This window comes from Thermobia domestica, chromosome 13, assembly GCF_964235325.1.
Source record: "Thermobia domestica chromosome 13, izTheDome1.hap1.1, whole genome shotgun sequence".
NCBI classification, from domain to species: Eukaryota; Metazoa; Arthropoda; class Insecta; order Zygentoma; family Lepismatidae; genus Thermobia; species Thermobia domestica.
Window position 1 is genome coordinate 75,043,679 of NC_137466.1, and position 27,408 is coordinate 75,071,086.

At 35.6% G+C, this 27,408-nt stretch overlaps 1 protein-coding gene across 6 annotated transcripts in view; it reads right to left on the reverse strand.

Annotated features, from left to right (window-relative positions):
- Window positions 1-27,408, reverse strand: part of foi (solute carrier family 39 fear-of-intimacy) — a 160,560-nt gene that overhangs the window by 43,974 nt on the left and 89,178 nt on the right. For 4 of the 6 annotated variants that reach the window (XM_081735936.1, XM_081735931.1, XM_081735933.1 and 1 more), the window contains one exon: window positions 12,261-12,357. The exons of 1 other annotated variant lie outside the window; for it this stretch is intronic. The gene's annotated coding sequence lies outside the window, so the exon portion shown is untranslated. Of the gene's footprint in view, window positions 1-2,556; window positions 2,659-12,260; window positions 12,358-27,408 lie in introns of those variants that run through there. One more of the 6 variants, XM_081735935.1, reaches the window with a different exon arrangement.

A 27,408-nucleotide genomic window follows, 5' to 3' on the forward strand; every position in this document is an offset into this window, starting at 1 on the left:
TAGTCTCCAGGCTGCTCCAGCAAGTTACAACCATATTGGGATTTATATCATTAATCTTCTTCATTGATGTGACTGCCTTCGGCCGCGATGGTATAATCAACTTCCACAACAATCACATCTGGGCGCAGGAAAATCCACATGGAATGGCCGAGTCCCATCATCAATATCAGTTTCGAACATATGTCTGGGCTGGGATTCCAGGTGACTAGTTAATCGGGCCCTTTATTCTGCTGCAAAGACTAACAGGCGACGCGTATCTGCAATTCCTGTAAGATACACTACCTCGTTTGCTCAATGATGTACCACTGGCATTTCTAAGCATGTGGCTGATGCACAATGGAGCTCCCCCTACTTCTTTGCGCCCGTTCGTGCATATCTGAACAATACATTTCCCTGCAAGTGGATCGGTCGGTATGGCCCTGCTACATGGCCCACCCGGTCACCGGACCTAGATCCGCGGGATTTTCAATTGCGGAGATATCTTGAGAGTGCCGCTACGCTGAGTCTATGCCTGATGAGCATATTCTGCAGCAACGTATTCATGCTGCCTGTAACAATGTGCGGATTCAGTCCGGAATATTCGACAGGGTACGTCAGTCATTGATGCGACGTGTGTATGCGTGCATTGACAGCCATGGGGGACATTTCGAACATCTATTCTGAATCCACTCGAGGTAAGTACAATGTTTACTGTGTTGTACGTACGTATGTTGACTATCAGGTTTCTCGTATTGTGAGGGACGTGTACATCGCTAATCATCGTTACTCCACAGCGCACCATTCGTGCACCGCGCGTCTCGTTTGACATCGCCCATCACTGTGTGTTTGTTGTTTTCTATTTCTGTTCAGTGTTGGCTTTGTGTTTCTTCGTATCTGTCCCGTATCATTCTTATATGCGATAGCTGCGTCCGAGGCATGTATCGTCTCGGCCAGAATGCAGTACCATCAACTACCAGGTTGATCCTGATCGCTGAGAAAACTCTTAATCTGAACAACTACCTAATGTACCATTTTGCTGATGTTCATAGCCACATTTAACTAGTTTTGATCTTTCGAATCACTTTCCGCAATTGTGCACATCTTCTTGTTCCGTTCCAATTGTCAGTATTCGAGTTTCGCTTCCAAGTTGGCACCCCTGTCACTCGTACACGACATGGAATTCGACAATATGCAAGATGACATTTTTGTCTTCTTTTGATGTCACGGATCACTTTCCGGAGTTTATGCACATCTTTCAGGTTTACGTTACATATATATATAATACAGAAAAAAACTATCTTTCATTATCTTTCATTACAGTGTTTGGAAAACGATGAACAAATTAAATCTCATGTCATATAAACTTTTTTTTTTTTAAAGTACGAACGCACATCCATTCTTTGATAACTCTCTATTCATTGTAAACTTTCTACATTACTAATGTATAAAGGTTTAAATCTTTATAAAATATTTTCTTGAATGCGTTATTCACGAACCACGCTGTAACGTATTCTGCCTCTTTGTCAACCGACAACTGAATAACTGCTAGTGAAGCGACTTACAACCCACACTTTATTTAATATATAAAAGCTAAGACCAGTATGTATTGCTTACATGATACTAATCGTAATTCGATTTCCATTTACATCCTTATGCAACACCGAGGATATGAACAATACAATACATACTAACTGCATGGACTGATTCATACCACAATTTCCATAATGATACTTTATGTAAATTTACTATTATTAGTATTCTGAGTTGTTCCGTCGATTTGCGGAGTCTAGGTCGAAAAATAAACTACGAGCCCAAGGATGTACGGTATATTAGAATTCCATATCCCGCAAGAATAAACTATTTGGCACTAACTTTAAGTTGTTCTACGTATCAATGATAGTGATATCCCACTATGAACTTCGCAACATTAATAGCATGCAGTCGTAAACATGTTTTACAAAATAATGGTTCATCATCTCTAAATATTCTGAATTCCACAAAATGAGTTAGAAATTGTAAACCAGTTACTTTTCTTGAAGGGCCTAACTATTTCCTCCTATGATGCCGGTCATGGGCAAAAGCTTCGTTAGCATTCGAGACGGTCCTATCACGATGGATCGAGTCGTATCCAAAATGTCCGAGAATTTCTCAAGAACAAACTTATCGGGTAAATCCTGAGTTAAAGATCTATGGTCTAGAAACGTTACTTTGAGCTTATACAGATTTTCTTTTAATATAGCTCAACTGCTCCCTCGCTTACAAATGCCCACATCTGAGTAATTTACAAAAAACAGGAAACGAGCGTAATTATTATTTCTCACTTGAAAAGCACTTGGGACAAGCAGCTGTCTTCACTTAGTGACTGAACACAAGCAATACTACCCCAACACATACAGATCTCAGCTATTTAAATAACGAATTAATTCTATAAATATGATTTCGAGAAAAATATTCTGTCCCTACAACAGAAATACATGAAAAAGTATTGCTGCCCTCAGAGCACAAACACACGAGATATTCAGTTAACACCATAAAGTGACAACTGCGACTTATTCTACGATAATCATAAACACCAACCTTCTTCGTTCTAGGTATGTCTCTCTTCTCGCTTATCACAGCTATAAATGAACGCACAACGTGATAACTCTCCTTTGAATACTCCAGGAGTGACTCAACAGCAAGAGCGTATCGACCAATGGTTTCCAAGCGATTCCACCTATTTACACTAATGTCCAGTGCTTTTAAACCCATATACCCGGACCTTCCCGCTTGAAAGCAGTAGGTGGTGAACATGTCGTTAAAAGAGTGATAAGGAACAATGCCACTGTGAACGTTCTTGCATAATACATAACTTTTTTCCTCCAGATGTCCAAAAATACAATGTGTTAAGAGACAAGATACATTTATTTACTTTGTATCAGTAATTATGTCAGTTGTTTTCCTCTCATACTTACACGTGTTCTTTTCATTCTTCTACTCCTGTTGTGCGAACACCATAATTTCACAAGAATGAAGTTAATTTACTTTTTCCTCCACCCCTCTAATCAACATGATTTTAGAAAAATTAGGCAACAGGAATCAGAGGAAAATTAGGTGACATAGAAACTGGTGGAAAACAGGTGATGTACAGTAACAATTTGTTATAAATTTGATGACAGATTATTTCTAGTACTCGTTAATCGAATTTAATACTCTAGTTTATCTTTAAATTCGGGGAGAAATTTAAGCACATGGAGTGTAAATAACGATAATGAAAATACTTCTTAATGTTTTATGATTATGATTTACTGTGCTTTGTCTACAAAGACAAATACAAAAAATTTAGGTAAACATCGGAATGGTACAGATGGAAAATATATGTACACTCATGTCCAAAATGATTGTCGCATATCTATAACTGTCTTCTTCTAAGAATATAATTTGACAATTATTTTGCAGGGTACTTTTAATACTGATACTATGTGTATAATCGGGAAATGTATATTTGTGGTAAATTTCATAGGGAAAGAATTAAAAATACGAAAATTAGAATGAGTAAAACAAAATGTTGCTAAATAGACACGAAAGTTTTATTTTCGTTTTATTTTTCTTATTTACTGCTCTTTTGACATGAAATTGGTCACATATGTCTTTGCCGATTATACACATACTAACATTATAAGAAATACCGGGGGAATTCTTATCAAATCATATTCCCAAAACAATATATTTATAGACATGCGACAATAATTTTGAACATGAGTGTACATTTATTGGTACACTATATACAATTATACATCATAAGGGATCTAATTACACAAATTGTGAGCAACTGAGGCAAGGAACTGGGGTAATGTCTTTTGTTCATTCTTCAACTTGTCATACAAGTTTATGAATCTCTTCTAAGTGTTTATAGTTTCTTGATTTACGCTCCCTTCAGGGAATATTTATTGAGCATTGAAATAATGCTGCACGAATTGTGCTCTCTTCAAGCTGGAACGAACTAGTATAGTAAGCTTCCAAATCGAGGTATGTTTATACGCAACTAAGTGGAAAACTTATTATTCCATCTCCGCAATAGTTATTTCTTTATGAGTTCGCAGTTAATACACCATTTACATTCCACATTTCTGGAGGAGAGATGGGAGAACTCCTCAATACTGTAAAACCTTGTACACGTACCACCCAAATGTTTCTAAAACTTCTTGAAACATAAGAAGAGTCAAAATAATTGGCAAGGCAGTCAGTTTGCAACTGCTTCTAGCATCACTTCTCATTTGTAACTTCACTTCATGGCAGAAATGGTATAGCCTGTAATTTGTAGCAGAATAGTCAAAATTGTTCTTAGTTTTGTATTTTATTGAAAGTCTTAAATTTTGAATTTTTCTCCACAAATTTCTGATTTAAATGGGAAAAGCACCATGTCTCTGTACGTCCTCTCCGAGAATGTTTCTAACAGCATAAATAACTGTTTCTTCAAAATCACAAATTATCCTTTTCGGAGCAGAAAAATAATTCTTTCGGCTGTATTTATCAATCAGAACCTCCGAAAGCAAACAAATCAGGTAAATAAATATCAGTTAAATAAATAGTATAAGGAAAGAAGCAAATTTAAGACTACGAAATAAATATTGTATACAAGTTTTAATACTACGTGGTAGATCAAATGCTAAGGATTTTACATGGAGATGAATTACGTACGTAATCAAGAAAGATAACTTACAGCTTAAATTGCAAATAAACATTTCAATCTCTTGCGTACCATTCACAAATTAATATTGTGACAGCAGAACTAATTTAATCTTGTCATTGTAATTTATAATCGTAGAAAAGGTAAAAGTCTTTAAGTTAACGCTCAGAAGAACGCTGGTATCTAATCATTCATTTGAAGTCAAAATTGCCTTAGCTTCTTTATGAAATTGATTATGAACCTCAGGGCCGGATTAACCCATCTGGAGGTCCGGGACTAGAAAAAATATGTGACCTCTGCTAACTTCGCCTAATACATTTCTGTGAAAGTACAGTAGGAAAGTTAAGGGAGTATGTTTCGTATTTTTGGTCATATTTTATCTTATGATGATGACTGCATCTGATATATATATATATATATATATATATATATATATATATATATATATATATATATATATATATATATAGACAGTCAGTTGAGATTTTGGTCAGAGTGGAGGCACCCGTCCACCTGAAAGTTGAACTAAATGTAGTTTCCTGTACAAGTTTCTTCATATTCATTTTTCTCTTTACACATTGGACTTTAGCGCGGCTAAGAGCATGATTATATTTCTTAGTGAGTATCGAGTTTTACTTTTTACCTTCCATAGTAAAAAATTACTTTGCAGTCAGAACTGTTTCTCTCTCTCTCTACATCTTCAACATATACTACTCTTTATGGGCTTTTCTTTGGTGGACAAGAAATTAACTAATGCTATTTTCTCATCACCATTCTCAAAAACGAGAATCTCCATATTGACATTTAATGTACGTTATATTATGTAAATTGAACTCACTTGTACTCGTACACGAGTCAAAATTGTACTCGTTTATACAGTACTACTTCAAAAATTTGCTCCGCAATGGATTATGGCAGAAAGATACATAGAAACACTTTATTAGAGTAACGGTTTATCTTAACTTGAAGAGATCGGTCAATCCTTTTACACATTTTTGCGAACACTCGAAGTAAAGACTGATGATCAATAAATTGTATGTACCTTATATGTGATAACGTCCATCAGTTCTTTAATACAAGGCTGAGTCGTAAGTCTTGCAATATTTTGGTACACAAGATATAAGAAGTATTTTTTTACAGTACAATGAAAGCATGTTAACGTTTTAAGTATGGCCCCTCGTATTGGACTGTCTGCAGCCGCCTTCCTGCCAGAACCTCGATTCCACGTGGTATATAGTTATTCCTGAAGTATATTATATTCATGTACAATTAAGATATCAGAGAATAGTTGGCTCTGTATAATAAATAACAGAGAAATCAAACAAGAAGTTCTGTAAAATATATACTTTTGATTTAATTCTCTCACATTTAAATAAATTATGTATTGATGATGAATAAATAAATAATGGGGAAAACAAATATTGCCTTGATCTTGAATCAACAAAGATAACTTCACTTACTGATGATAAACTTTAATGAGCTAAAACTGAAACATTAATAACAGACAGTGTGATCTTTCATTAAATATAACATTATTGAAAAAAAAAAAAAAAAAAAAAAAAACTTAAATCTACTCTGTAGGAAAAGTGTAATGGACAGAATATTCTACATTCTACATTACATCACAACACGAAATGTTGGCTACATCTTATAGTTGGAATCGAACATGTATACAATTAGCTACATTTGGTGTGTGTGTCTCTTTTGTCACATTATGCATATACAATACATGATTATTTCATTTACGATATATTAGAAGAATGACGGCAGAAATGTTTTATACCAGTAGACACAGGATCATAGTTCTGTGTATGTGGTATATTGAAGTAAAACGGCAAACTAAATAGAAATCTTAGCCTACGACATCCTTTGGAAAATCTTTCAAACAATTAAAAAATATTTAAATTAAACTTTTAACTAATTCCCAATCTATCTGTTCATTAGGCTAAGAACATGTTCGGTAATTTCAACATTTACCTCGCCATTCACTTTACAAAGTACACTCCAACTGGTCTCACTTCTTTTCACTTTACCAAGCAAGTTTACAATGATCTCGCTAACCAACTGACACTATGGTGTTCATGCTATTTTTTCTTAGAGAAATTTGATGGAAAGAAAATGTTAAACTTACGTACAGGATGCTTATCTACAAATGGAATAAGTGTCTAGTTCCGCTACAACTGTACTTACATTACGGAATAATTAAAATAAATACACATGATTTCTTCAAAGACGCGATGAACGAAAGCAGAACAAACGAATTCCCTAAATTTTCGTATACCCCAATCCGAAGTAGTATTTAGTAGCTTTGGTACGTATGCCACTTCAAATTTTACCGAGACCAAATTATGAGTTGTGAGAGACGCGAATAACAATACACACGCAATCTCAGACAAATTTTCATATTTCTGCAATCTATATTCATTTATCTCTAATCAAAACATTTTCACTGTTTTATACCAAACCAATGAGCTAGGTAAATATGATAGAATCTGTCTTTGGGCAGAAAACTCAGGGTAGGCAAAATCTGAAAGATCAAATCTTTTCGGTTTTAAAAGCTAAAGATTTTTTTCTTTTTACAATTATATAACTAAACTGCACGAAAATGACAAAAATTACAACTACAATTTTTCGCAATTATAGTAATCAAATCGATATGTAGATAATTCACACCCGAAGTATAAATACTATGTAATGATCATGTTTCAGCTTCGCAAACTCTACAGAGGGTTGCGAACGACGCACTTAATCGTTGATGTTCCGATACAATGCCAGCTACATTGAGCCCAGTACTTTATAATAGTATCAGCTGAGCATGATTAGCGGAACGATGAAGGTAACAACTTTCTGTAAGGGAATACTTGTAAAGATTTCCTCTCCCATCACAGCCACCCAGCAATAACTGAAACAGTGCAAAGAAGAGAGTTTAATCGTCAGCAATGATTGTATGGGTTTCATTATCCCAACAAGCTCCTGCAACCGGAAATTATGAGAACACACCCCAATCTGCCTGAACACCCAATACAGAGCGCGCCATTAGGAGAGCAGTGACACAAGATAATCTCCCAATGCAGAGAAGTTTCACCATACGACATGATATCAGAAAAGGCTCAGTTTCCAACATCCTCCGAAAGAACCTCGCATTGGAAGCGTATCTCAAACCGTGCGCACACTAGCTCACACATCGTCCCATCCAGAAGTTCACAAACACCAGATAACTATATGAAACATATCTCGCAGCGGCCAAATGGAAGTGGAAATTGGTGTGAACCGTGGGTGAGGAGTGGCTCTACCTAGATATGATCAACAGAGTTTGAACCATTTTCTACTATTAAACAGACCACAGAAGAAGCCAACGCAACTAACTTACAGGAAAATGTCATGCATCCTCTGTATGATCCACACATCCCCACCTGTATGGTGTCAAAGTCACACAGACTGCCATACTACTGTCCAGCCATACTACTTGTTCATCTCAGGCGTTCTATGCAAGGAAAGCAGAAGAAACAGGAATTCGAGAGGTCCAACTTTCGTTCATCTATGTGATATACTCGGACGCCTCAGCAATGGACTACTCAGAGTCTGGACTCCTCAAATAAGCATTTGCTCGACGCTATCCCCGTAATTGCAGGCTCTTTGGCAGACAGTTGCCAAAGCGGTATGGCAATATATTCCAATTCTCTACGAAGAAGTATGATACGTGGAAACTACGCAGCCAGGCGACCATCCGGGCCTGTGACCCTCAGTTTGAGCACAATCAGTGGTTGATAAAGGGAATTTACGAACCAGGTTAAGTAGTTTCAAGTGACTATTTTAATCGTGGACAACCTTTCGTACTAACACTTCCTAGTATAGTATTTTCCACAACTTATGTCATTTGAATAGAATATGATAATGACCATCACTTTAATTATTTTCATATGAAAAGTATTATAGTGATCGCAAGGAGTCGTGACGTTTGACCTAGATTCACCAATTTCAGCATCCAACAGAACGAGAGGGTGTCTCCTGGTCGTCAACCCCATCGACATGAAATTTTGCCAGTGTCGTCTCTCGCGCTACATGGAAAACATTTTAGGTACAGTCGGATTGTCAATAAATTTCATTCTGTTTATTTTTATTGTTGTTTTATATTTATGCTATCATTATTGTTACTGTTTAATTCCAACCACTGTTAGTGTTCGAGTTATAGTTCTTTAAGTGCCTCTTTGTCGCTCGTTCGCATGTCTTCTAAGTTTGGCAACACTGTTGTTGAGGAAACGTGAAGCAGAAGTGCACCTATACGTTCGGAAGGCACCGAAATCTCCCGTGTCATCACACATGCGGCAAGCAGTTCTGATCTGTGTAGATCAGTACAATCGCGCTCTAACTCTACACGGTACATGCATTCTACCCTGACCTTCAGATTTTCGGGCTAAAGGCATACAAAGCACGTGTAGTGTATGACGGGACGATATTTGACGGTTAGCCAAGTTAGGGCAACGATCATTGCTCAGTTACGCCCATGTACATAAAAAAACGTGGGATAACATACTAGATAGGTATTGGAAACATATGCGGCCAGCTCTTGCTCCAACAACTGCTTGCGTGACCTCTTGGAGTGTACCAACTTTGGGCTACTCCCACGAATTTGTAAATGTATTTCTACCAGTATTTGTTCTAAAAAGTTTCAGACACCACGTAGCTGCTTTTACATGAATTCAGTGTACCCTTGGATAAAATAATTTTCAGCCTCTGCTTTGTTTCAGACATGAAAACAACACATTGCCATATAGTTTTACCCGTGGAATTGAACGTCCTCCGTCGTTTTAATTTTGCGTTATGTAGGTACCTTTAAAATTTTTTATAAGCTAAGTACAGAAAGCACCGGTCCGGTCCTGACTGAATTGCGACGCCACTGTCGTACGCTTCACAACTGTGTGGCAGCTGTAGTAAGTGAGGACAAAAATGTGATACAGAGTAACTATCATTTACATTTAGATAATGTCTTCAGTATGAGGAAAGCATTTTTTAAAAAATAAAATCTAAACAAACAAACAAACAAAAACAAAAAAAGAACAAAAATGCTTTAAATTTTGTGAACTTCATGGTGACGTTTCCACATATCAAACCATCTGCATTAGTTTTATCTTCTTTTCACCTTTTAATCAAGGCGTCCCATGTTCACTTTCGGTCGAACCACAACCCTTCTTTCAAGTATAAACCAAATAGCGGCTCGGATGTCACTTAAGCGATAGTCTTCTTCTTACCTCCGCATTATGTAAGGATGTAAAGCCTAAACACACGAAACGAAACCAAATTGTATGCCTGAATGTCTGTTGTTTTATAAAGAAGCTAAGGTTGCTTAAATATATTGATAGAAATTGGCAAAATTTATGGACTGCCTACATAGCTTCCAACATTAGCTTGGATTGGACTTCGTTTTAATTTTATTGAATTATATCTACATACTAAATTTGGAATTTAATACCTGTTTTAACGTATTGATTATGATACCTTGAATTAAAATTTTTACATGCAAAGCAATAACGAGATTTTCCCGTTATTGCTTTGCATTTAAAGTAATAGCAGGATTTTCTCAATGACTAAGGCGGGAGCTTCCCGATTTATATATACACTTGTATAATGGTTTCACTTGTGCAACTGTTTATCTTTATGTCCTTCTGAAATGACTCTTCACAATTATATTAACAAGTATGTAAAGATCAGTACAACGTATTTTTATCAGGAGTCTTTCGTGAGTGAGTCGGCAGACTCATCGCATTTGTCGCCAATTAGTCCCGGTTTCGAGTATAAAATGGAGAACAATTTCTCTCGGATGTAAGCCGAAAAGAGGTTTGGATTCCGCTTTAAGCTTATGTGACCCCTTCCAGCATAATCCCTTGTTGCATAATAACACCAAGGGGAAACAAACTTATTTCTGTCCATGTGTAATATAAATAAATAGAGCAAATTATTTATATATAAAAAAAAACTGATTTAAACCCAAAAAACCGAGTGTTTTGTTTTAAAAAAAGCTTTTTGCCAACCCTGCTTGTACATGATTCATTTTATATAGGCTATATTCGCAATTTCCTAAAAATAGAAATATTTATTTGTTTATATAAAAGAGAACTGAATAAAATTATTTAAAACAGCATATAAACTTGAGAACAAAAATTAAAAAAATATAGGGGGAAAAGCGTTACTTAACGAAGGTGTAAACCTCCTCCTCCCCCGTTTTCACATTTCATATATGTGTACCTCTTTACATTATGTTAACATACATTTCTCTGCGTACTTGGACTTCTACGAAAATCCTTACAATAAATTACTTGAAAGATGTCCAGAATAGTTATGATAGCAAAGTACGATGCAATAAACATGCTTTTCGTTTCCTATGAATGGTTGTTTTATTCATTGAAACTATATTCCAAACCATCTGAAATTTATCAATGCGATTTGCTTCCACTGAAACATTTAGATTATGTTCTATTGACAATGCATTTCTCATTATTTTAGCATCTTTTGGCCAAGATGACAATCGGAAGTGTAATGATTAATAAATTGAATACTTTTTTAAAAAAAAATAATGTTTAGAAAGAAACATATATTAATTATAAATAATAACGAAAAAGTGGAAAGGCTGAAACTATTTTCTTTCATTTTGAAGCATGAGTGTTATGTTTCAGTTGCGATTTCTTTCGTGTGATTTACATTAGTATCATTTATAATTTGTCAAAAGTAGTGGTTAAAGCCTTAAAAATATAGCGATCAATGTTGGAAGAATAGTGACCTTCAATTTCTGCTCAACGATTCTTTTATACACTTATACATATGTATGATGTATTTCATATAGCTTGAAAAAAAATATATGATGTAAGTTGTGCATGAAGATGTTACGTAACGCTAGTGTCGTAAATGTGGACTATATTTTGCGAAATTCACGAATGACAGGAATAAAACTAGTAATAACGCGACAGCTTAAAAAGTACACGAGCTCTTTTCTTTCTCTAACCTAAGGCACGTGTAACTGTGAATAAATTTCAGTTTTCAACTGAAACTAAGCTACTACATTATATTACTAAATAGAAGCCGAAATGTTCATGAAAAGGTTGACGCAAATGATGCACAGGACTTTCGTTTGCCCAATAAATTAGTCGCCTTTTCCAAAACCTGTTTCAGTCAGTTTATCAGTAACACATGTAATATGCAGTTCATCCGATGCTCCTTTTGCTGTTCAACGGGCGAGTAATTGATTCTTAGTCTCCTTTTGATAATTATTATTTCAATCCGTAAAATAAAAACATACATGATAAGCTTTTAATTTTACACAAAAATTAAGGCTCGGATTTTTATGACATTTTTTTCCTGGCATGTCTAATTAAAAATACAAACACTTCTAACTCTTATACACAGTTCGAGTTCAAGCACAGCTCACAGGAAATACAATAATCTCTCCGTGCTAATGTAGTGTAATAATAGTTCAATCACAATTTCTTTCACTATTTTTTTTAAGGGGTGCACGGAGAGATGAGCGAATTACCTTTTGCAATAGAATAGTATATAAATCAAACATTAAACAGTTCTAACCTCCACCACCAACCAGAAATTCTAAATGTGCAAGACTCACCATCACTCTCCTCTAATAATATAAATGAAATATCTAGTAGACGTAAAGTCCAATACATCACTCTCAATGCTAACTACCATCATCTGAATGTTTCCACCTGGAAGTTGAAGAAAGTATTGAAGTTAGCAGAAATAAAAGCTGAAAACCGGGCATTTGTAAGCAACCCCAGTTATTCAAGAACGCCGTGGTAACTGACGACTGTTGTCACCTAGTTCAACTACAATTACGTACTTGGATTGTTTTAATGTGACAATTTTTACACTTTCGCTCTGAATCTTAACCTGCAAGACTCAAAAGAATATTTCTAATGAACATTTTAGTCAGATAAGTATCTCAAGTAACGATGGTATAAACATCATTTATGAAAATGCGAATATCTTTCAGATGGTGAATCAAGGAATCGTTCTGCAATATATATGTAAACAGTACTAACCTGGTGACAACTAAGACTCATGTTGGATATATTACAGAAATGTAATTAATAATATAGAAATAAATAAATGTAAATACCTTGAGTACTAATTATGAGACCAATCAAAACGAAATTAGAGATTGACGGCATGTATTTAAAATACTACTCCATTCAAAATCACGACCAACAGACAAGAAACAAAGCTCAACAATGGAATAATGTTGCGTACTGTAAAGTTTAAACACGTTGAATCTCACAATATGTAAGCAAATACACAATGCACACGTCTCCGAATATAGTGCGGTGGAGGGAGAAATATGCCTAGGATAAATATGAGAGATATAAGGTTAGAACGCTTCTAGAAAGACTTTAGAACAGGCTGAAAAAAAGGGGAGGTATGAAAGCTGGATTTGAGGGAAGTGGATGGTAACAGGAGAGAGAAACGGGAGGAAAGGGTAATGATCTAGTTGAATTTGATGGACACAGCTCTAAAATACATAGCTAGGTTTTCGTTTCTTTAGTGAAGAACGTTTGGATATATTGTTATACAGACAGTTAATTATCCTATATCTATAGTTTTAATATTTAATAGTTTTTGATGATCTATTGGTTAGCGCGAGCGCCTTTGATGCGCAGAGACCACTGACAACTCTGAACGCATTACGGTGATTCGGATTCCATTTTAAATTATAGGTTCACGTTTCATATAACCTAAAAAAGAAGACTAAATTTTAATAAAATAAACAACTTTTGAAATGGTCCGTGTAACAGTTAGGTGAATTAGCCTTTGAGTAGATTGACTGATTGAGTAGAATATAACGAGAACGTCAACGATGTGGTTACATAGCTTCGTTACAATAAAATTAATGTCCGATATATACTCCTCATAAAATTAAAGGTCAAACCAGCAACTTATTACGAGGCGAGCGCGATAGACACGTTTAGTATTTAACACACAGATTTCTTTTCTTTTGAATTTACTACAATATTTAAAATCACGGAATGGACTAAATGCTGTAGTTTCAGCAACAGGACGAGTTTTACACATATTAAGATTACCATTACACGTGTAAGAGAACATTAATGCATTATTTTCCTCCTGATAACTCATATGACCATGAAAACAACGCAAAGGGTAAACTCCCTTCACTAATTGCTGTTTACGTAACTTACTGGAAAAGTTCTTGATTTTGCATAGCCTTCTACACATTTGAATACGTTATGACATAAATATGTCACCTCCTTTTAGTCATTATCTGAAAGTTCTATTAGATTCTTCTTACTGAATATTTTACACAATGTAAATGATATTTTAAAAATCAGTCATGCGTATTCTTCTTTAACTATTGATGTTCGCAGACGTCGCTGCACTCTTGTGCAAGTAGCGAATCATTATTTTTTCGAAAGAAAATCGTTGGTAGTAATAAACAACACAGTAATTTTGGATTTCATTATTGTAATCATATTATATTGCTCTCCCACCGGTTCAGATGTGACTAGGAGACTGTGTTTAGTTTCCAAAACTGTGTACAGATGTCAGGAATATCCCACATTAAAGAAGTCGTACATGTTCATAATAAAAGAATATTCACATTAAAAAAATCGGTAGTCAAAGGGTTGAGACAGACTACTAAAATTGATACAAAAGCTAACCATTTTTCTTTTGCCCGTTTTTCGTAAGTAAAAAGATATATTGAAATGGAACTTAACCACAATAATAATGTCATTCTACACCAGAAGATATAAACCTCAAGAATTTTCAGTGTTGTCATCCCTAGAAATTACAGTGTGGCCAGAATATGAATTACCCAAAAATCTAGTTTAAGGCAGCGACTAGAAAAATGAACTTAACGGTAATTCATGACTTATCATGTTGTCTTGACTCCTTGTTTTTTAAACAATATTTATATTTGTTTTGTAATAAACAGAAAGTTAGTAAAATTACATTTTTTTTTTTTTTTTTTTTTTTGCGTTTTTGAGACTTCCCGTTTTAAGAGGGGAAGGGAAGATTTCCTATAATTTCTTTCTTTGAATTGAAAGCACTGTTGCCTGTTGTTTGTGATGGCATCACGAGGAAACGGTTCAGCAGTTTGAAATGAATTTTGGAACCTAGTACCTACCTTGCTGGTATTATTATGTTACTTTGGTTAAAGGGGAATGCAAGTAGAAGGAGTTCAAAATTTTATCCAAATATAGGGCATCTTTTGTATCTGTAAAGTTAGGAGGATGAAACTCAGTATATAAACTCCTCATTAAAATTAATGAAATGCATCTTTCCCAGTTTTTGAAAATTTTCATCTTAAGGGGAGGAGGAGGAGGGAACGTTCTGTAATTTCTTTCTTCACATTTAAATCGACGATTCCTCTTATTTGTAATTGCGTCACGGAAAACTGTAGAACAGTTTGAAACAAGTTTTTGGACATATTTCCTATCTCAAGCTGAGATTTTATAATGCAACTTTGTTTATCCTAAGGGAGAATGAGGTTGAAAATATATGCAAAAAATATATCTTCTGGAGTTTTGATTATTACACTTTTATTGATACGTGTACCCTAAGGGGGAAATGAGGCTCAAATAGTTTCAATGAATGTAATTCTTTCCGTGCAAAACGCGGCAAATTGCGATTTTTTAAAAACGTCAATTTCAGTAAAACGTCAATTGTTAAAATACAGAAATAAAAAGCAAATTTTCCAAAGGGGAGAACAATTTAAATTTCACTAACCTGTACAGTCCGCAGCAAAAAACCTGCAACATGAGCATGCAAATTGATTCTGAAACAACGAAGTCTTTTGTTCCAAAATAAGTGTGCAGTTGAAGACGCCGTGGTTTGTCCTGGCGTGATTTGTGCCACTTAGCGTTATGTTGATTCCCTGCACTGTTAGGCGTAGTTTCACAATAAACTTACATGCTCATGTTGCAGGTTTTTTGCTGCGGACTGTACCTGTCTGCAATATGCCTTCCAATAACAAATACTGATTGTGAAAGATTTTTCTTTCGAAATACAGCTTGGTAATCAATGATAGAAGGCTACAAATGAAAGAAGAAAATGTGAAAACGTGAATATGCTGGGCTTTTCATCAGAATAATAATTTGCAGACGAGATATACGAGAAGATACTGCATTAATGTATTGTGTATATATGTTTTCGCATGTGTATGTGTTTTCGGTGTATAGCTAGTACAATGTATGGTGTTTCGTGATGGCAATTGTGAAGATAATATGCTAGTGTATTTTAAGGTTTTGGACTTGCAAAAGAAGAAGAAAGAAGTAATTTGTTGTTAGTAATTGCATAAAGAATAACTTCATTGTCTTAAGTAGTATTATTGTTTATTACTTATACTGGAATGAATTATATTAGAGTTGGTATGATTCGTATTAGAGTTCGTATATTAAAGCTTGTAAAATAATTTACTTAGCGACAAAATGAGAAAATTTATATCTCAAAATGCGACATTTTAAATTTCAAATTGCGAGAAACTCCGGCCCCTATATTTTATATATATATATATATATATATATATATATATATATATATATATTAATATTTCAGTTTTTCCATCTCTAATTAGAAGAAACAACATCCATTTGATGAAAGTATTTCTTTTATTTCTGGCTCCTGAATTGTAGGTACTATCCCAGTATTTGCCTGGCGTGTTTTGAGGAAAAGTAAAGAAATTTTCAGCCAGGACGGCTGCCTCAGGGATTAGAATCCTGAGTGTAATAGATCTTATTTATCCTATATTATATAGAAACACCCACCTCCTTGTTGCTCTACAAAATTGTCTCAAAATGTACGTGTGTCAATGGCGCAATGTATGTTCTACGAAACGCGAAAAGGGCTTGACGGGTTCTCGTGACTTTTTTCTTTTTCTTTCTTTCTTTTTTTTTTTTTTTTTAAGTTTAGTTCAATGTCTCACGATTATGTGCCAAGGCTACGGAAGATTGATGAGATGGATTATTACGGTGGAATGACGAAAGTGGGAGGAAACTGGAGAATCTCGAGAAAACCGATGCACATGGCGTTTCTCCACCACAAAGCCCGTCTGGCGAGAGCCGAGATCGAACCAGGAACCCGTGCCAGACGTAAGCTACTGCAGCCCCACAAGAAAATTCCATAGTTTTATGTGTACAACAGAACATAAATGTTTAAATGACATTTTAAGTAGGAATATGGCTTTAAATATACGCACAAAAATTAATAAATTCCAATATTGCCCAATAAAACCCACTGGGCTAGGTTTTCTCTTTTTTTATATGGGTTTCTCACAAACCAACTAGTAGTGGAGACTATTCACTTTGTAACACAAGGACTATCATAGTGACATTTTTCACAACTCTAAACAACCTGGGTAAAACGTCTCTCAGTACTTGGTTGTAGTTAAAAGTTCCAGGTATAGCCTGCGAGGTTAATTTACATTGCAATTTTCTGAAGCAGTACCAGATAAAACGTAAACTTACAGCTTATCGGATCAAGTACGGTCTCCTGTCCAAAAGAGAGAAAACTAATCGTTTGACCAGAAGGCAAATCTAACCGTATTAATATGGCAGATTTACGATTTTTTTTTCAAAGCATGGGAAGAATAATTTTGAATATACAGAATCATTACTAATAAATTGTTGAAATGTGAAACTTACTTCTGAGTTGTTAGGTTATTCATAACCAACACCGTGTATACAAATATGATGAAACTTTTCCTTAAATCTCTGTACTTCAATACATATTTCGTAATTTAGAAAACACTCTTTCATTGATGCAGTTGAAACTAGAATTATCAATACCGAGCTACTTCACACAAATTCAAGGAGAAACATTTTCATCCTATGTTGAAACACGTATGAATGCTTTCAGATCAATAAATCCTTTATTAGTTTATTTCTAAAAGGCGATTTATATTACGTATTGCTGCAGCTGAAAAATATCAAATTGGATTCAATTTACTAATGTATGGATCGTAAGTCAAAAATGATGTAAACTTAAACAATTAATTTAAAAAATATGTACCAGAGAAAATTTACTTTCAACATATCAATTGTTTCATATATGGAACGAATAGTGATAGTCTTTACAACCTTCGCTTACATATTTAGTCCCACAAATGATCAGACTGTTGACATACTGGTAGCATATATTGACTGCCATCACCTGTAGCAAGTTAAATATCACCTGCCTTAATTAAACTTGTTTCTTATAAGCTAACTTTAAGCTTAACAAGAAATAACACAAGTATAAACAAACATGAAATAAAGTTTTCATTGCTTTATTATACTGCTACACCATAATGAAATGAAAATGAAATTTCTAGTTTTATTATCCCCCGATTATGCACTATATTCTAAAGGAGACGGATATAGAAACATACTGATAACAAAATCTTATTCATTTTTCTCAAAGGAGATAGGCTTAGCATCAGTTTTATGTGGCGTTTAAAAAAAAAAAAAATCAAATACAACTGCTGTACGTTCAAAAAAAGAAACTCGTGATTTTGAAAATTATCGATCATTTCTATCTTAGTAAATCAATCTTAGTTATTCTGAGAGAATCTTTGGGAATCTGACCAAATAATTTAAAATGAAGACCAATTTGAGCATTAATTTTAAAAAAGTATATGCATATCGGACTCGACGCACACGTGGAAATCCAATATAAAATGACAAACATTTCAAAATAATATTTTAGTGATTACAACTTACAAGCACTACATTCTCCTGCAGCTTACTGTCCACTCATTGTAATGGATGGAAAGCACTAACATCACACAATGTCGTGAATTCTCCCAAAATAGCACGGATTGTGCGACGGAGTCTAACACGATTCCAGATGTCTTTGATCGCAGAGCATAAAATGATGCACACGGTTTTGAACTAAGTGAACTGTTACACATGATATGAACAAAGTCTATGGTTTTTGAGATAAAAGTAGTTTATGTGGATACAAGACCAAAATTACCTGCAATATTTTTGCTATGTGAAGAATATATTTATTGATGCATTAATAGCCTTAAAAATACACTATTCACTAAATATACATTGCTATTTATGAAATTGCAGCGCAAAAGGAGTCATGTCAATTCTTGGAAAATAAAATAAAATATGAACTCTAAACAAAACATTACAGTTTTAAAACTATATGTATGTTCACCAACTCCGATATAGTTTTGGTATTGTAACAATGTTTTCATCATACACACATGCAATACGTATATACACCAAGGTAACTAAAATGTGAACGTCTCAGTCTGTGAGTCACGATAATTCCTAATATTAAACTATTACGTTAATAGGACGTTGCGTCGCTTCCCTGTACAACCAAGTCCTTGAATAATTACATAAACATAGGATGAAATTTGCGGTGGTTGGCGGGAAAATTAAATAATAATAATAATAATAAATACAAGGGAAGATCAGAAAGTAAGGTTACAAGGCCAGTATTTCTGAAGTTTCGTCTGTTTTAGAGGAATGAGGAGTGTACAGTAATTTTAATACACGGAGTTGGCAACCGTGTAGTTTCAGCCACTCGCCACCTACGGTGCTAGTTGTAGGTAAACACAAATGGAGACTCGTTTGGAAAACTAGTCTCACCAAGTACGCTCAGTTATTCGATTTCTGTGGGCGAAACATGTAACCGCGGCTGAAGTTTACCACCAGCTGGTAGTGGTTTACGGTGAGACTTTAATGTCTCGTCTGCATGTCGCAGAATGGGTGTCGAAAGTTCGCAGCTGGTAGAGAAAGCGTCACCGATGAGGAGCGCAGTGGCCAAGCCAGTACGACATCAACAGATATTAACACAGCTCGTGTGGAGGAGCTGATTCAGAACAACAGGAGGATCTGTCACCTGTTCCCGCACTTGAAGGAGCATCTAGGAGGCCGTGGCTTCGCTCCAGACGAAGTGAAGCACTTCGTGACAACATGACTGAACACGCGAGGACATTTTTTTTTTTACCAGGAGGGAATCTTTCAACTCGTCCCACGATGCGACAAGTCCTCAACTAATATGGAGACGTCGAAAAATAACCTAATATATGTACTTAACTATCTGTTGGCTGTATTTCTTGTATGACATAATATATACACGTTTCACTGCAGGCTTTGTAACCTTACTTTCTGATCACCCATCGTAATTAAATAAACATATTAAAATGTAAAAATTAGGTCTTTTTCTTAAGAAGAGTTTTTTTTTCCTTCCTATTAATACAGTGCGTCGAAGATTTGGGGGAAAACAACTAATACTTATAATACTAAAACAAATAATTAGTAAATATAAAGCTATTACACAACAGTTTTTACGTCCTACACTTATGCCCTGTAGGCTAAAGGAGACGGTGATAATGAGAAATTAATGAAATGGTGAAATGAAGAAAGTGGGAGGACACGGAGAACCCCGAGAAACCCACGCATACGGTGTTCGTCCACAAGGTCCACTAGGCGCGAGCTGGTTAGAAAAGGACAGTTTCTGTTCGTCCCAACATTGACCACTGTGAAGCATAAATAAAAGGGAAAAATACGAAGAGTACTAAAGCATACGTATTAGGTTTATTTACCCACACGAAGAATCTCTCGAAGTTCCTTCATGGCTAAACGGTTAGCGTACGCGCCTTTGGCGTAGGAGACCCGGGTTCGACTCTACGTTAATCAATAGGCCCACGTCTCATATAGCCTCGCTGCTGAAAGGTACTTTAAACAAAATCAACTCGACGAAGAATCTCTCATAATAAGGAGAAACGAACTAAACTTGAAAGACGAAGAGGTATTCGTCTTTGCTGGTCTAGTGATTAGTGCGAGTCCTTTTGGTATACGTGGTCCCGGGTTCGAACTTCTGTAGCAATAGGTATTTAAGGACAAAATTATTTATATTTGATTCGTGAATTAGGATGATTTCTCAAGAACTTTTTCGATATAAATTTTACATATACCGTATTTCAAACCTGAAACTGCATGGTATGAAAGTGAAATAGTGTATTTGTCTTGTACACTTTAAGCAAAGCGTAAACTGATATATAATAGTAGTAATTGTGTATTTATGATTTAAATTATATTTCATGAAATAGAAATTTGAAGTAGTAATCAATATAAATGAGCTGTGGTACTGCCAAGTTAATTTGCTACAAATCGTTCGTAATAAATTTGATTCGGCATTTTTACAGTCTGTATCTGAAATAATTAAATAATCTGCATACAGTGAGGTTCAATGACTAGTATAGAGCTACTAATAAAATTTACGCCTGCTTCTATTATTGTAAAATAAGAACACGGTGTACTCTATCAATTGAATCACCGGTACTAGAATTTTTTAAAAAAAGGCAAGAGTGATTTTGCTTTAACGTAGGTGGCAGAAAACAAATTATTATACGTGTAGTTTTATAATGTCCTCAGATTAATAATAATAATAATAATACAAATAAAACTCAATCTATTTATAACCAATTAGACTTTCGAGACTCTTGGGCACCACTTACGTCATTTCCGTAGAATCATGGCGTGGGACAGTTTTCAGTGGGCGTAGCTTGAAGTACTTTTTAAAGTCCATTTATTTCGTTAATATTGCATATATAAAAGAAAGAAATATGTCTTTCTTTATTTCACACGCTGTTGTTTTAAATTAAAATAAATAAAAATAGTGGAAATCCGCATCAGTATATGGTTTGACTGAATGTGAAACTTTGTGCAATATTACACTATGCCTCTATGAGGTGTCACAAAATTAATTAACGTGATATAGGGTTAACTGCTACCGAATTTTTAGGTTACGGTAGTGAATAGCTGTAACACCATTTTTGTTTTGAAGATCTGAAAGTTTTATACATACTCTCGTGCGAACTCAATAGTTATATTTTATGTATCACAAAACTCGATATTGGGCCTTACTTCGTACCAGATTTCGAAAAAATTACGAACCGTAATGCAACGCAGAACATGGAGAAATAATTGTAATTGCTATGCATGCTTTCACAAACTAAAACAGATCTTGCGTTGTGCTGACGCAAATCGTTATGAAATGTGGCTAACGAGGTGTGGACCCACCATATCTCCATACATGTTCGATGGGGGAGTGTTTAGGTCAGGAAGCATCGAAAGGAAAAGTTCCTCAAAGAAGACTTGCACATCCCAGGTTACATGGGGCTGGGGATTCCCGTGCTGAAACGCCAGTCCCAGAATTGTCTGAGGAAAAATTATAACCTCGGTTTCTGCAATCTTCCTGATGCAGCTGTGACTGGTAATAAACTCTCAATGCATAACTCTTAAGTTTGCGGACTGTACGTATTAGCGCCTCACATAAGAATGCTTTTAGTTGGTATGACGTTAGATCTTGAATGCTGGAAGATCGCGCTAACCACGAGAACATCTAAGATGTATATGGCTACCACTTTAGGAACGCTGAAGCGGAACTCACCTTAAAACACGACTGCTTCCTACGCATCACGCCCGCAACAAACTGTCGACGCGACAAGTGCATACTTAGTGCTATTACTGGGTTACACGGCTCGTCGTGGTCATGCACAGCATGGCCCGCATATCATTGTATGCTGTTGGCCACACTGAGTATGCCTGACCATTTATTTTATTATTTTTTTTTTTTTTTACACTCGCAACACTGTAATGGCTCCATGGTCTATATGTGCACTAATTTTGTGGTACGAGAAACAGACTTCCTGTAAGACGAATGCAGTCGTTATAGTTAATATTGCGCTCTTTCACATCGATAACGCATAGTGACGCCTGTTAACACGCTTCCTGCTCACTTGCACACACACCTCACTATTATAATCGTTGAGTAAACCACCTTCTAGATGTTTTACTCACATGCCATGATGTGTACTATATGACAAAGTGGGCTTACTGACCGAACGCTTCTGAAGTCGAAAATACTTCCGATGTTGCGAAACAAAGTTTTACTTCCTCTTATAAAGGGTGGCCAAAAAGTACGTATACACCCTTGTGCATTGATCAAGTATAACATTCTAGTTTGAGTTTATTTGCTTCGGCTCTTCTGAGCTTAAGATGTAAGTAAAAACACATTAAGAACAAATAATAAAGAAACTAAGTCCACCTGATGGATACCAATAAGAAATAATATAAAATGCAATGAGCTGATCAGTACAGTACTGTATACCTACTTTTGGGCCACCCTGTATATAGAATTTGGTGAAGCAGTTATGGTATTCTTGTTTCGTAATTGTCTCCAAAATCGCAGTCGAAGTGTGTTTTAGATGTCTGGAATGGTGTCAAAACGCCTTCAACACTAATTTTAGCTTTGAAAGCAGCTAGAAGTCGTATGGAGTAAAATCTGAAGAATATGGAGGGGGTGATCGACGATCCCTTTTTTGGTCCAAAACTAGTGTACCATCCTGCACTCATATACCCATGAGCATTGTTGCTGATATTCAACTCGAATTCTACGAATCTTGGACAACAGATGTTCCAAACTCCCAAGTAGGCATAATACTCGGCGTTCACAGTGTAAGCCTCAGAAGTAAATTTCTTGTGGTGCTGCCTTTGGAATCGAAGAAAATAGTGATCAGTGTTTTCATTCGGCTCTTCTGCATGCGCACTTTCTTCGGTTTTTGGGAGCCCTGACCTGTCCATCCCGGGCTCTGACGCTTATATTAGTAGTACGTACTGAAGCACCACCTTTTTGTCCCCTGACTTTGTAGTGTTCCACTCTGTAATATTTTTGTTTGTCACTGAGTGTGTGTGACATAAACCGCGTATAGGTCCACTAGTAGTTCTGTGGCAATGATAATAATAATAATAATAATAATAATAATAATAAAATCCCACTGGAAAGACTGTGCACGTAAATTTATTAAAGATTTTTTTTTAAAAAATGTCACTATCAGTGCTTTGTTGTGAATTCACGAAACACTTTCAGTGCAATGGATTCATCGTTTTATCCAGACTAACGTGTCACTTGTAAATAATTGTATTCCTTCGATACAATTTCTCATTTAAACCTCTCCTTTTAAAGACTTCAAGCAGACTAACATGTATGAGGAGAAAGGATTACGAGTTTAGCGTCCCTTTCACCAGCGAAGGACCTAACGCCGACCACAAGCAATTTTAAAATTAGAGATGTGTGGTCAGCACATTGTGGATCCCTTTGCTGCTATATGAGACATAGTCCTTCCAGCAATAGGAAGCTGACCACATACAGTATGTCACATTCATATTCGTACACATGGTGATCGTAAAGAAAATAGAGCGGTACGCATAAACAAATGAAAGAAATGTATTTCTGGTTGAACATAAATACTTCTGAAACACTTGTTTGTTATTACAGATACAAAGAAACAATGTACAAATCAATATAATATAAAATAAGTGCGTAACTAAATTAAGATGTGCAATATTTCGCCACATTGTTATTCGTACAGTTAGATATAAACACTGAATGTAAGAAACAATTTTATGAAAAATCAAAATAACTAATACTTCGTAGCGTAGCCTTTGGCTTTAATAACTGCCATACATCGCCGCTGCATAGAATTGACAAGAGTAGTACATGTAGCAGAAGTGATCTTGGCCCATTCTTCCGTCACCACCCGTTTTAAATCTTCTTTCGATGAAACGTTTTTACTGTGAATTCTAGGTTTCAGATAAGCCCATAAATGTTCAATAGGGTTAAGGTCAGCGGATTGGGGAGGGGTGTGCAATTGTTTGGGTACATTCCAAATTAACCAGTCCCTATTTATACCTGCCGTATGTTTGGGATCGTGATCATGTTGGAACATATAAGTTGGTAACATGCCCAATTTTTCTGCACTTTGCCTAACATTGTTCCGAAGAATATCGAGGTACATAACCTTGTCCATTGATCCATCAATAAATTGAATTTTACCAACCCCTTTTGCCGACATGCACCCCCAAAGCATAATAGAACCGCCTCCATGTTTTACGGTGGCTATGGTATTTTCAACATTGTTGTCCGAATTGGGTTTTCGCCACACCCTGTGGACCCCATCAGACCCAAAGAGATTAATTTTAGTCTCATCTGACCATAAGACATTGTTTCAAAATTCTTGGCTCTTGTTAATATGTTCTTTTGCAAACTGAAGTCGTAACTTACGATTCTTACGACTTGTGAATGGCCTCTTTCGAGGTATTCGACCATGGTAACCGTGTTTGTGTAGCACTCGACGAATCGTCTCAGTGCTTACCTTCTTACCTGTAGCACATTCTATTATATTTTGGACTTTTGGAGCACTTAGTCGCGGATTTGCTTTCACCTGTCTCACAATCACTCTCTCGTCCTTCTCACTTAACTTCTTCTTCTTCGAATTTCTTGGTTTGTTTTTCACTGAACCACTATACTTAAATTTATTTACTATATATTGAACTGTAGTGTGTCTTTTACCTATTAATTGTCCTATTTTTCTTAACGACCACCCCCTTAATGCTAGCTTTATGATTGTCTCTTTGACTTTCTCTCCGAGCTCTTTACTCTTCCCCATTTTGGAAAGGTTTATCTATGTCTGTACACCACGCTTAGCACCAGCAGTTGATATGTCCTTTTTGTGTACGTCACACTAGCTATGCTTTGTTCTACTGCTGTTTTGTTACCTTTTTAGCCTATGAAATGTAAACCTGTGTACAAGTGTACGAATAACAATGTGGCGTAAATTCGGAACTTCTCACATTTTTTCTTTTCTGCCTTTCTATGGTGTGCTCGTTTTGACCCCTTTCTGCACTGGGTATGTTTATCATGATCCTACCTCACCCCTCCAGCAATCTGCTGTCAATGTTACTATCAGTATGTTTCATATATAGTGGTTTTCTTTTAAATTTAGGTGTGTACGAATATGAATGTGACATACTGTATCTCTTAATTTAAAATTGCCTGTGGTCAGCGTTAAGTCCTTCAGAGGCTTCGTGGCGACAATTTATAAATCAATCTTTACAGTGTGGAATTGTGTATTCGAAATCCACTATTTTGTAGCTATATATTATTCATTCCATTCGATTAACAATTCGATGAAGCAGGCAACATTCGATTCATTCAGTTAACCGTACTCTGCAGTTAACTGTACACTTGGAACCTAACGCATTATAAACATTGTAGTTTATGCATTATACTATATAATGCAATTGAAACAAGTTTATTGGTTGATCAGAGTTTAGCGCACTTTTTGCGCCAAGGCTATTTAAGAAATGGACCTACAGTCTTAAGGAAAAATCCGAAACACTTCAATTCGAATTTCAATCCTTCCCCATTAGAAATCGAACACAGGGCCCTTACACTAAAAGCGCGCGCGCTAGCAACTAGATCAGCGACGAGGGTATTAAGAGGCCTTATCCCGGCGAAATTAAAATACCACTCATTTTACAGCAATTATGTGATATCTTCAAATAGATAAAAGATAATTGAAATGTAGAACAAGAGCGCCCTAGACTATTATTTTGCGTGAGGTACCGTTATCACAAATCACCTAGAGGCTTTCCGTTTTCAGCCGTTTAGAAACGCGAAAATAAATGCCGATTTTCAAAATGGTTCGAAATCGAAAGCAGATAAGTGGTCGTGATAACGGTATCTCGTGTAAAATGATATTGTCTAGGGCGCTCTTGTTCCACATTTCGATTATCTTTTATCTATTTGAAGATATCACATAATTACTGTAAAATTAGCGGTATTTTAATTTTGCCGGGATGAGGCCTCTTAAACAAGTTTAAAATGATTTAAGAGAAATCAAATTTATCTTCTTCGACGTCTTATTTTCATAACGTCATAAAACCTCTACATCTTCAAGGTAAAATATCTAAGCGTAATATTGCCACGACCTTTATTGACTGTTGTCAATCTCTATCAATAGGATTACACTTTGATCCTATTGATGAGGATTTCCATAGATGAATGAAGTATTTTCAAATCGTGTAGGAAAGATATGAACAGGCGTGACTTCGAAAAACATGCGATAGTTTTTCTTTCTTCATAATTCTAACAAACAATATTTATATTTATTATGGCGAAGTTACTCTGTCTCTATTTCCATATTTACCAATCATTTGTTTTCACTTATATTTATCACACCTTCCTTTATAAAGAAAATAACCACAGCGAGATTACGAAACTGAACGGCAAATACTTTTTCACATCATAACACTAAGGCGATATGCAATGTAGATAATTACGCGAAATCTATTCACAAGTTAACGTGTCTTTAATACATTACCTCCAGCAATCAACTTAATCACCGAATATTCCTTTCCAGTGACAAAAAACCAAAAACTTTACAGTATTCCTCACAATTGACCACCACTTCTCCAAGGAAGTACGCTACTAGCTAGTATCAGTTCAACAAGCTTGACTGTTACACAAGTAACCCTTTTTCAACCTTCCACCCCTTGACCTCCAAGAATGAGGGGATTGTGGTCGTGCAACAACTCGATTGCTTCTTCTGAGACACCCTTGTCATCTTTTAGATAAAAATGAAGCCACAACACATGATCCAGCTCCAGCTTGCAACATGGTTACGAAACATTGTGTAGTTATGATAACAAAAGATTATCTGCTGCAAAGGAAGCATATTTCATTGTGCTACAAGTTTTCTTGCTTCTAATCACGACTCTATGTTCCTTTTGCAAATGCATCATAATAAATAGTTATTAACACATCAATTCTCACCATTGTAAATTCCAACTAGTTCTCTTACATATAAAAGTGATAGTCCTGACTGACTAATCAACGCCTGGGCCGAACTACGTAAGTTACAAACTTGAAATTTGGACAATATATAGGATTTTGAC